The sequence below is a fragment of the Anas platyrhynchos genome, chromosome 2, assembly GCF_047663525.1.
Source record: "Anas platyrhynchos isolate ZD024472 breed Pekin duck chromosome 2, IASCAAS_PekinDuck_T2T, whole genome shotgun sequence".
In the NCBI taxonomy this organism is placed as follows: Eukaryota; Metazoa; Chordata; class Aves; order Anseriformes; family Anatidae; genus Anas; species Anas platyrhynchos.
In genome coordinates, this window is record NC_092588.1 from 118,611,791 (window position 1) to 118,624,403 (window position 12,613).

A 12,613-nucleotide genomic window follows, 5' to 3' on the forward strand; every position below is an offset into this window, starting at 1 on the left:
TGGAAGACAGTAAGGGTGGAAAACTGTGAATCTTATTGCTAACACCCTAATGCTGAGTGCAATGGGAACCCCACAGGGCAGAGGTCCATGGGCTTGCACCTCTCCCAGCTCCTGGAAGAATTTCATCTAAAACTTTCATCTTCCTATAAAGCAAAATCAACAAGCCTCAGGATATCAACCTGTAAAAAAAAAAAAAAACAAAAAAAAAACAAGTTCCTTCAGTCCCAAGTTTCAGTGATCTACATCGTTCTGCACACCTTCAAGCATGGACTAACTGAAGGAAGGTAAAGATTTTCTTTTTTCTTTTTTACCTTCCTCGCAGTAGCACCCTTCATCCTGTAATGGGGGTGGGAGAGAGGCAGTGCACACTGCCCTGTGACCGTCTTGATGACTATTTATATTTTATGCTCTGCAGCTCAGGTTTTTGGGGTGAAAGATGAATGTGAATATATCTCTCTCCAGGGCCAGATCCTCACTGTAGATACTTCCTTCAGACCCCTCAGTTTGTGTAGGAATGATGTCCATTAGCAGTTCCTCACAAGTTCAATCACAAGATAGCACTGGTGAGTTAGAATCTCAAATGGGATCAGGAATACAAGGGGTTACTTTTTTCCTCCTTGTCTGCCCCAGGTGAAATTCTGCTTGACATAATCCAGGCTACAGTGAAAGCTGTGCTCTGAAATGTGCAATAGGTTATTTTTGTCTTGGCGGTGCACTCTGGACTTGGTAACAGTTTTTGAAGACATAGGACATGAGCAGAAAAATATGCTAAATTAGAGTGGTTGACCAAGATACTAACAAAGCTTGCAGAGATATGTGCCAGTGAACTCACATAGCAAATACATGCAGATGCCTTTTTTCATACCGAAATTACCTATTCTTTTATTTCCATGAAAGAGGAGTAGAAGCTTTCATCCTTTTCAAACCCCTAACATTTAGATTTATGAGCATGCCACCCATATTTTTGGGTGGAGAGGACTGCCATCAGTAGTCTTGCCATTGCTAAAATTAACTGACATCTTAGGCTACATAAGCTGCTTATTCCCAAAAGTCAAGTCACTAGGGGCACTTACAGCAAAGAGAATGTTAATGGGATATTTCTGAGAATAGGCACTAAGTATGGAAAACATTGGAGCAAAGACATATATGTTTGAATGTCATATAAGTACCTTGGGCACTAACCAGAGCATTTTGTAACAAGGAAGGCTGGTAAGATAAATATTGTAGAAGGAGTTGTGAAACTCAATCGTTTCCTCATCCCAAAAACTTAGTACTAGCTTCCACTCCTAGCACAAGGAACATTTATTCCTTAGCTTAATTGACAAAGATGTTTTTGACCCATCTGTTCCATAAACTCAACCATACACTAATGCAACCTTATGGCTGTAGCCATCTCATTCAGATTGCAGGAAGAAAATGGCTTCCTTCTGCCCTAGTACCTCAAAGAATAATATAATAAAGGAAATACTGCAGGAAGAGAACTGGTTTGTGTTTCATAAGTGAAGCCCAGGACTAATCAGCCACTAAGTTAATTTACTGAGACCAGAGTCAGAGCAGAAAGAAGGGAAATGCAAGCTGTGTTTAAAATTAAACTGGTATTTTATATGTTTTTGCATTACAGAATCACTATAAAACCAAATCAGCCAGGACACGCATCTGCCTGTGAAAGAATGTCATTTGTCAATGAAGCCTCACTACTGTCTGCAAGCTGTTTTAAAAGGTAGTCTGAAAGGGACTATGGAAACCTGAGAGCAATCCCACACATGCACACAAACAGACCACTGAAGTAGATTTGCTTGACAGCTCCTTTACTATGGAAAGGCACTTTGTGTTTCAGATCTGTCTCTTCCTTGTCTTCTCTGAACTCTGAAATACACTTACAACAGTTCACCTCTCTCCTTTCTCACCATGCTCACCCTTCCTTAAATGTGGAGGAAAAAAAAAAAAAGAGAGAGAGAGCTAACACAAAAGGCTCCAAAACCTCATCCTCTGGTGTTTGTAAAATAGATCACAAGTAGTTTGTTGATTTCTCCTTGCCACCCACCCTGTAATCATAATCAGGGTTAATACATTCTAAGCAGTATTTAGTTTAACATAGAAATAGCTTGGTGTTTCTGAGGAGTGTGCGTGCTAGGAGAAGAGTCTGACAGGGTTTGCAGAAATAAATATGGATGTCCTAATGAGGAAATTGCATTGGGGAAACCAGGTATGTCAGTGTAACTAGGGGACTCAGATTTAAATGGCAGCTGACCAAATGCAACTCCAGCTGTTAGAACCGCTTATCTGAGAACCTCAGGAGACATGACTGGTTCCTCAACAACAGATGATTTGGGATAAGAAAGTATTGGGTATTTGGCCTTTTTTGAATTTGGCATATCATGGCTTAAACTTAAATATACTATTTGCCCAACTGAGTTTTTCCTCACAGGGAAAAAACATGCATTCTTCTCAACTTCATGGCTTCAGCTTTTGCCTTCTTTAGTTTAAAAGTCCCTTTTTGGGGGTAGCAGATAGGGAAGGGTACTGTCTTATAGAATGACCAAGCCTTTCTCAAATGTAGCCTTTTTCAAGATACATTTTATAGCTGGGATGGACTGCAATTCTATCCATTCAATCATAAACCCATTAATGAACAATATCACACCTGTGATTTCATGATGTTTCTGATGCAACTGTGAATAGCTGTATGTTGCTAAAAGATACTGATGGAAGCAAGAGCTGTAGACATTGCTCCAGAGGTAAATAAACCATGAAACATCTCCAACTCTCTCTCATAAAATCCCTCTCTTGCTGCATTCCCTAGAATACTCAGCAAAATTAGGCACCTTTTCCTCTGTAAGCAGAGGCCTCTGAAATGTTTGGTCTTTTGCCTAAGCTAAATAGCCTGGGCTGAGAAGCAGAAGTGAAAAAATAAATTAGTTTATCATTGGTGAAGCAACAAATTCATGAGCCTGTCAGACCCATGACATCCAAAGCCTGGTCCCAGAATCCTGTTTTGGAAAGGGTTGCAGTGGTTGTGTTCATAGAAGCAGCCCAACATCTGCTCTTTTCAGGAGGCAGTGATTACAGTGAAGAAGGCAGTATCTGTTTGGGGAGTCCCTACTTCTGCAGAATACTAGTGGTACAGCACCAGTTAGGTGCCACGAATGTCATGTACATGTACTGGCAGTTATTCCCAAGGTTTTTTACTAGATTATCTCTGCCACCTGAAGGAAAACAGATCATTTTTTTCCATCCGATTCTAACATAGCTTTGTTTTTATCATTTATTTAGATTTCTATAGCCACTATTTTATTTATTTTTTTTTCTATTCTGCCTCTTTCTGCTGTATATATTTGCTATCTAGATATCTGAACTAAGGCCCATCCTCCTCATTAGTGATCTCAGCATTGTATATGACATTATGACAATTTTATGCATGCACATTTTCACATGGTTTGCTTCCCCTTTATGTCAGCAATTATGAGCTGCCATTAAAAGCATGAGAAATGGTTACAGTGCTGTTACAATTTTACATTGACAGGTAATCTAAGGGGAATAGAGGGAGGAAAGAACATAAAGACTAAGAAAACCAGGGAAGAAGAGGAGAACTGGTGAAAGGATGAATTAATGGAATAATATAAAGAAGAGGAAAAGTAGTTCTTAAGGCTCATCATTTCAGGGTATTCTCTGGTACAAGGAGTCTTTGACAGTTTCATAGTCACAGATTAAGCAGCAAAATTTGGAAAAGAGAAAGGATATGTCCCATCAAGACATGCAAAGTTATCTCTGTGTTATCATCTAGATCACAACATAAGCAAAATCAGTCATGGGCAGACATTTATATACATTTGTGCTACCTCAGTATAAATTATGTGACCTGTCACCAGGTCACAAAATTATACATCTCTGTCACTATGTTATACACACTAGACATCACAGTTATGGTGTTTTCAATTTAATGCCTATAGGAAAATTAGGAAGCCATAAATATGGTGGCATAATATTGCCTATTTCCTAGTTTGTGACAGTTAACATCTTTGTTTGACCAAGGTGTGAGTGAAGCCCTTGTAGAAAGCAGCCTTTCCTACCTGATACAGGTGGAGAGCATCAGTTTGCTAGAGACCTATTTTTCTTCGTGGCCTACAAGGTCAACACAGTTGATTAGTTTAGTTTAGACCTGATTATTAGGCAGCTACAGTTACATTAGATAAGAAGAATGCTACTCACCAAAGATGTGAAACAGGTCAGGAAGCACTCATCAAGCACCAGGAAGGAGGACACAGACCCACAATCAGGCTTAGTTTTTGCCTCAGGCACTCATATTGCCAATCAACTCTGCTTTTTGGCATAGCAGAAAGAGAGTTTATCTGTGACAGAGGGTCTGCTAAGCACCTTGTCCAGCAAGGAATGAATGGGATTGCAGTGCTTAATGAATATGATCAAAGCAGTAGATTTAATCCATGCCAGCAATAGATAAATGGCAACAGCTCTAATTGTTTTTACTGAGAGAAATCTTCCTGGTAAATAAGCCTTTAAATTGGTAGCACGATTCTGGTTGTTACCAGAATTGATTAGCTGGCCATCACAAGGAAATTCTGCATCAATATGGGCAAAGGCAGGTAAAAAGGAACACCACTTAAGAATGCTAGGGATAATACAGTCAAGAGCAGAAATGTATATCTTCTCTGTCATATAGCTATGCTTGCTTCCTGAATCCTTTTTTTTTTTTTTTTTCCAAGTGAGTTAATTATTCTTTGCTGTGGAAGCTTGTTTATTGAGACCATTCTCTGCCCCTTACTGTGTTCTCACAGGATTTTATGGGGAACAGAAAGAAACAAATGGTTCTATGTTTATGGCATATAATAAAATGTAATGAAAATACATTGAAAATATGATGTAAATCTAGATTCTAACAGGGTGGTAGCTTTCCTTTTCCTTCTTGTAGTGACCAGCCAACCTCCATGTTTCAGTCAGGGTATACATTATGTCCATCATTAAAAGCAGATGAAGTTCCTGTCATTTAAGTCCATTTGCTTAATGGACTATCGGTCTTAAAATGTTAGCTGGGCCTAGACATGATTTTGTTTCTTCTGGGTAACATTCACTGAACATGCTGATATCCAGTCACAGCAGGGAGACATTCAACATTATTTCTTCAGAGATCTGTGTAAAGGGGGAAGTTAATGATATGGAGGATAAAAATGAAATGGGGAAAAAAAAAATACACTGATGTGTCTTGAGAATATTCAAGGCAGTTACAAGCATGTGCATGTCAAACCAAATTTTTATGCCTTTTTTTTCTTTTCCTCAGGGAATGAATTGTAAAAGCAGACATTTGTCTTGATATTTAAACTATCTCTAGAAGTGAAGGTGGAAAAAAACTACAGAAGAATAATGGTAAAAATCTCTAATGTAATTAGCCAAAACTGTACAAGGATATCCTGCAAAAAGAGGAAAAAGAGGTTTAATCTGAGCCCAAGATGTAGTGCATGTCTTCACATAGGCAGAATGCTACCAGAGGTAATTCATAAATACTATTGCTAAGTAAGTGTGAAATGGAATCACAAGATGTTACTAGTCTATGACATTCTTGGGTAAAGAATATGGGGAAGTCAAATAGAAAAATGAGAAGGGAGCCAAAGAAAGTTTTACTTATGCTTTCACATACAGGCTGAATCAGCCTACTATGTAATTCTGTATCAGAAGGAAACTCTGTAAGCTAACAGTCCGATCCATCTTTCATAACTGATCAAATAAGGCACTGCCTATAGTAAGAAGGGTGGAAGAAATTTTAATAACATCAGGTTATTGAACCAGTGAAATACAAGAACATGCCAAACCTCTGCTTGCAGGATGTTCAATTACTTTTACATTATTGCTGATTCAAGGGGAGAGGTTCCTGGGCTTATCTGTCAAACACTTTCATAAGCAGAACCACAGAAACAGATCCTGACAGATACTGAGCATCCATGGCTTGTCACCAGGCAAGCTCCTTTTAATCTTTATTTTGTGTAGCACTTCTTGCATCTCTTCCTCAGGTATCTACTCTCTCTCTCTCTCTCTCTTTATTTTTTTTTTTCCTAGAGGGCTCTAAACTATGGCCTTCTAGCTTCTGCTATGGTTTACCAGTTTTCCACCACAAGCTGGAAGAAGTAATAACTTGCACAGGAGACCAGAACAGATATACTTCCTCAGAAGATGAAGATGGATCTCAAGGCCAAGAGTGTCAATGTTGAGCACAGACTTGTGTTAAGGAGTGTTTTCTTTAATAACAAGGAAAGATGGACTAAGTTCCTGCCACTGTCAGTGCCCTGCAGAAGAAGAGTTAGATGAAAGTACTAAGGTAATCAATCTAAAAAAGATAATGAAAATAAACTGTAGTCTGAAATAATCATTTACCATGAAATGGTGGACACCTGTATAGTCTTTGATTATGGTGTGTGATAAAGTAGTCCATCTTGCAAGTTGGCCAGTGGGCTGGCTATTTCTTGAAGCAAGCCAGTTTGGATTGTGTAAACGAACATTCTCCTTTAAACACATGCTGTTCATATGCTTTGAACAGAATATGGTTATTTTAAATTTTCCAACAAAGGAGCTAACATGGCAGTATGACCTGTTTTGAAACTTCTGGCCTCCTCTGCCAGCTGTAGTGATTTTTATTAATTAGTTCAGTGTGTTTTAGTGTCCAGGGTATAATCAAATGGCAAACCTACTCTGTACCTCTAAGTGAATGAACAGATAGAACTATATCAATGAGAAAAACAATTCCAGTTTTGGCTGAATCCTAGGCTTTCAAAGAAGTGAAATAATTGCAAGGGGAGAGTTCATTAGCACTGAAAGCCCAGTGATTTGTAAACCACTCAAGTCTAGCAGAACCAAGGTTTTGGCAAGAAGGTATGAGAAAATGTACTATTGGTTCCATTTTTCACGATTGGCCAAGTTTACTTGTTTAGTGACACAAAGCTATGTATTGGTTTATAGGAAAAATTGGGATTGACAAGGTTGTGGTTTCTACTGGGCCGGTGTTCTGACTAATGTTTAGCGCATACTTTCACTAACATTTTGTGAGTGTAATGTATTAATCTCCAGCAATACATCTGCTTTTCTCTGTTATCTCTGCTTAAGTCATAGTCAAGCCAGTCTTTAAAACATGAGAAGTGAACTGTCAGTGTCCATTAACAGTGAGGTAAGCACTAAAAATGTTGGGCCAGGTGCTGCTTGGTTTCATCCTCAATTCTTCCCCTCTAGCTCTAGCTTCCATTTCATAACAAAACCAAAAAATGAAGTTGTCTGTCTCTGAAGGATGTGCACCCCAAGAACTTTCAAACGGTAAGAAACAAATTGTGATCAAGAGCCAATTGAGTACATTTAACACATATTCTATGTGAAAATGCATGTTTTTCAGGGTAAAGGAAGTTGCAGATGCAAAGTATAAAAACCAACACCCACAGGAAAAACTAAAGCCTCTGAGATAGAATTTTAAACTGTGATAACTTAGGAGTTCAAAAGTGGATTGCTATCAAAAGCTAAGATGCACACGGCACCTATTTTAAATGGTTTTCTGTATGCTTTCCCACAATGTCAGAAGTTTAATTAAGTCTGTCTTTAAATTCTTTCAGGAGAAAAAAAAAAAAGTGTAGAAATGGAACAGGTATGACATTAGAATTATCTTGTATGCAGTCAAGGGCATGGCCCTTGTTGTTAAATTCAATGTCAAATACAGTGTCAAATAAGATGTTTTAAATTGCTTCAAAGCCCAAGGAAGAGAGGAAAGGCATCCAATTTTGAGGGAAACTCAGTTCTTCAAATGTGTATAACTACCTTCTCATATGACCTTAGAGTCCATCAAAATTTGTCCAGTGAGGTCCTGTTACTCGCATAAGCTGCCTCGGAATTGCTACACAAAGTATTCCTTTTGCCCCACAATAAAGACAGTGGTCTCCAAAAGGAGTGTAAAATTGACTCGCTCATAACACTTCAAGTTAAATAGTGCCTCCAGCAAAGTCAATAAGAAAATGTCTGGTCAGTTCAGTGGAGCTAAATATTCATCCATATGAATTAGCTGATGTCAAGTGAACCCTCTTGGGAGTAATAGAAAACTACATAATTTGTTTTTGTGTTAGAGAATTGTCTTCTTATGCAAGTTAAACTTAAGGCTACTTCTGACTTTTGTGCTCGATCAAAACCATAGATTAGGGTGTGGTCAGATGTGTAGGAAGAACATACCCTGATCTGAGAACTCCGCAAAATATTGAAAAACAGTGTGATGTTTACTATTTTTTCAGTATGATAAATCCCTAAGGGGATGAATTTGGACACTTCCTATGTATTGCTGCAATGGTTCACCTGAAAGAGAAACATTGCTGGGACATGGCTTTTTTACCTTCCGAATTTCTACTCATTAAAAACAAAATACAGGAGAGAAAAACACCAATTATGGCAAATTAACATCTGCAGATGCTGGTTAATAATATTAGACTTCCGAATATAAATTTATCCCCATCTCATCGCAGGTGCTTATCATATCATGTTCTATGTCTCCAATGCTTAAAATGAATGAGGTTCAATTATTTTCCTCACCTAAGTATGCTTTCAAATCCTGATTTATCACTGAAGGCAAGATTCAGTCCTTAACAGTTCGGAAATGTGTTCGGAAATGCAGTGATATCTGAATAACATGCTAGAAGATGGAAGGCTTAAAAAGATTTATATTTTTAATTTAAAATATAGCGATCATCAAAAGTGAGTGAGTCTCCATGTGTACAGAACGCAGAATTACAAAATGTGCTTTGCACAAGTGATAGTGAATACATTTCTTCTCTCCAGAGTCTGTCAAAACACTCTGTGAGTGCTCTCTGTTTTGGCAAAGCTGCAAAATAAAAGACACATTCAGTTCTCTGTCATTTTAGATGCATTATAGAGCTATCTCTCACCAAATGCTTCCTCCTCCAACCCTTGAATTCCCAGTGGCTGCCTGACCGTGCGTTGATATATGCTCCTGTTCCCTTTTATTTTAAATGCAAGCATTTTTTTTACAGTTCCTCTATTTCACCTGGATATGTGTAAGCTTCTATTTTTAACATGGCCATCCCAGATTCTTTTCGTTGATCATTAGTAAACTTGTCTCATTAGCTGCCCAATGTAGTTGTTAAATTTTCAGTGTTACTACTAGCAGAACATATGTTCAATCTTTGTAGTTTTATTTTGTTTCTTTAGATAACTCTACAGGAGATTCTCTTAGATTTGATCTACCAATTTAATTGGATAAAGACTTGACTATATCTTTTCATTTCTGTTTTACTTTTTTTCCTAAGTTAATCAACAACATTCTGTTTTCTGCATCCAATGAAACTGATAAACATACCTACACTCCAAGACAACTGAAGATATAAAGAAGCCTCTTTGTATCTAATTATAGCAAGTAAGAAAGAGGACTGAAGCCAGAACTGATTTATGGACTAGTGCATCACGTACTCCATCTACTGTAAGTCAATGATTTTCTAAAAGAAAGCCTATGGAAGTTAAAAATCTACAGAACATTTCAATATTTTCATTCCAACAAAACACTCAGCCAGGAGATAGAAAGTTATTTTGCATTAATGAGCTTTTCTCATTTTAGGGAAAAAGAGAACCTTGTGAGAGCAGTATGAGGATAATCCTCATTAAAGCATTATTAACAAAGCATATTATTAGAACTATATAAAGCCATTGCCCTTGATTATAAATGAGTAAATTGGTTAATGAGAATAGTACTTAATTGGGGGTATTATTGCCAAACAGGGAAATTATATGAAAGTTAAATACATCACAGTGGTTCTTCTACACAATTAAAGATCTAGGAGGAAAGAGATTAAGGAGGAGAGTATGAAAAAGTAACAGTCATAAAACAGAAGTACATTTTTAAAAGTGTATTGCAAGAGTCTATTAAGTAAAACTGAATAAAAGTCAATGATGCATATTAATTCTGTTAAAACTCATCTGAAGCTACTTCTTGCAAGACCATAGCCAGAAAATATTAAACTCAAGCGCTGTGATGAAATGTTATTCTGTAATCATAGGGTACATGGTAGGGATAAAGCTGGCACCTCTGCATTAGCCTTAAAATACTGTTCTCACCTCTGTCCTTCCTCAAGCATCTCCTCACATGTGTTGGAGAGTTTTATCTGCTGTTATATCCATGGTTTTTTTTTTTGAGCAGTTCTTTGCTTTAAGAGTTAGATTTTGCCTGGAGTTTGCTGGCTTTGTGGTACTTTCTTTCCAGTTAGCTCTGCTGGAACTTACATACCCTCCTGCCAAGAACTTCTTGTGAGAGAAAACAGTACACAGACGCAAATGCTTTAGTCTAAATCTGGTTCCTGAAATTGGATAAACCCTAGGAAGACGTTGCTGAGTTTGGCTTAGGTATGACATGGCATTTCTCCTATAAGACATTATTTGAAAACTACTTTATTTTATGTAGGTAGCCTCTGTCTGAGTTGAAGTCTAATGTTTATGGAGTGTATACTTATTTATGCCCCTGTAATGTGCTCCAAGGTGAATAGAACATCTATATCATCTATAAATATGTAAGTGGCAAAAAGAACACTAGGGAAAATGTGGGTCTTCTGCTGAATGGGTCATGGGACATTGTGACTTGGGACATGGAAAAGCAGAAGAGAAGACTTAAGGGGTTTTGTCCATGTGTATAGATATCAGGTGGAGGTGTGGTGAGTAGGAAAGTGGAGCCAGGCTCTTTCCTTCCTGTGGTGCCCAGTGACAAGACAAGAGGTAATGGGTACCAACCAAAACAGGAGCTTCTGTCTGAACATCAGGTAACATGTTTCTTTTTTGTTGTTTTTTTTTTTTGTTTGTTTGTTTGTTTGTTTGTTTTTAATTCTGATAGTGGCCAAGCACTGGCACATATTGTCCAGAGATGTTGTGAAGTCTCCCTTCTTGGAGGTCTTCCAAAGCCATCTGGACATAGTCCTAGGCAACTTACTCAGGGTCCCCTGATTGAACAGGGAGGTTGAGCTAGATGACTTCCAGAGATCCCTTCCAACTTCAACCATTCTGTGATTCTCTGATTTATTATATGCAGCTGGGCTTTAGTCTGGGTTAGTTGTGTTTGCTAACCTAATAATCACACCTGCCTTTGCAGCAGAAAAAGGTCCCGTGGAAATGAAATGGCATTATCACTTCTGCCTTGAAAGTGTAGATATCCACAATACTGCAGAGTTCATGCCAGGCCCAACCCAACGGTAAGTTTTCTGACTCTGTGGGGTACCTTGCAGCTCCTAAGCGCAAAGAGACTGTGTGCCCAATGCCTTTGATATTAATGGGGTCCAGGCTATGCCCTGGGGCAGCAGGTCAGCCAGGTGCCTCCAGCTTCTGTGGCAGCAGGGTTAACCCTGGAGATGAAGGAATAGAAGGATACAGCACTGGAAGCACACTATTCAACTTGTAGTTGTCTCAATTTAAAGCAAGAAAGGTGCAAAGTTCAAGGGCTTTCACAAGTAGTTTTTAAAATTTATTGTTAATTGCCTGTGGAAGGTTTCAGAGTATAAGGTGTATGACTGGAGTAGCAGTAGAAGCATTAGGTGTGACACGGAGTTGGCAACTTGTGAGCACTGTTAACTGTAATTCTTTATTTTATATGGGGAGAACTGCTTGGAGCAATGGCTCATTTATAGTTGCCTGTGCAATGGATTGCTTAGTTTATATATCAAATTGTAACAAAACCAGAGATACAGTGATCACATTCCACCCACCCTAATTCTTCTCAAAAACCCAAATGAATTACCTTCTCTTCCATCTTTCCCCTTTATATATATAAATATTTTATATGTATATATATATATATATTGTGGAGTGCTGTTGGGGAGAGGACTGAGGGCTGTAATGCTTCCAGATGATACCTTAGATGTAGCTAGTTTTTGTAGTACATTGGCAAACCTTATGCTGAGCCTATAAAGGACTGAGGCTTTCTTCAGTTTAAGAGCTGCTTTGGAAACCTGTAGGCACAGCAGGAGTGGGTGGAGAGGGAAGGGCAGGAGGTCCGTACTGAACAGTACTTTCCATTCAGTTTCAGAAAGCAAATCCACAGCATGCTGCCAATTTCCTGTCATTTGCTTGATGGTGGTGGCATGCTGTGGAGCACCAAGCTGAGCATCCCATAGATCTCTTGCATAAAAATGTGTGGGAAGATGATGATACATGTCTTGTAACAAAACAACACATAAGGTCTGTGCATCACTGAAGTCTCTTTCCCTCTCTCCATTTTTTAGTATCACCCTGAAGCAGAGTTTGAGTTTGTCATCCTAAAGCTACAAAACAATTTGGTTCTTATGAGAGACAATAAAAAAATCATGCCCAAAACACAATGTGTTGGAAAAATTAAATATCAGATCATAGCTCTGTGAAAAAGAGTTATGTGGATTATCCACAGATAGTTAACTCCCATGAATACTGTATAGCTGGGGCAGTTCTTCTTCGCTCTGATCTCATCTATAAGAGATTGTTCTGGTGATATGTGTTTCATTTCACGTCTCACTTAAAAAAAAAAAAAAAACATTCAATATTTGTTCCTCCATTTCATTGTCATGAATTAATGCAATAGTCTATCTTGCTGGAGAAAGAATGAAAATCTTAGAAC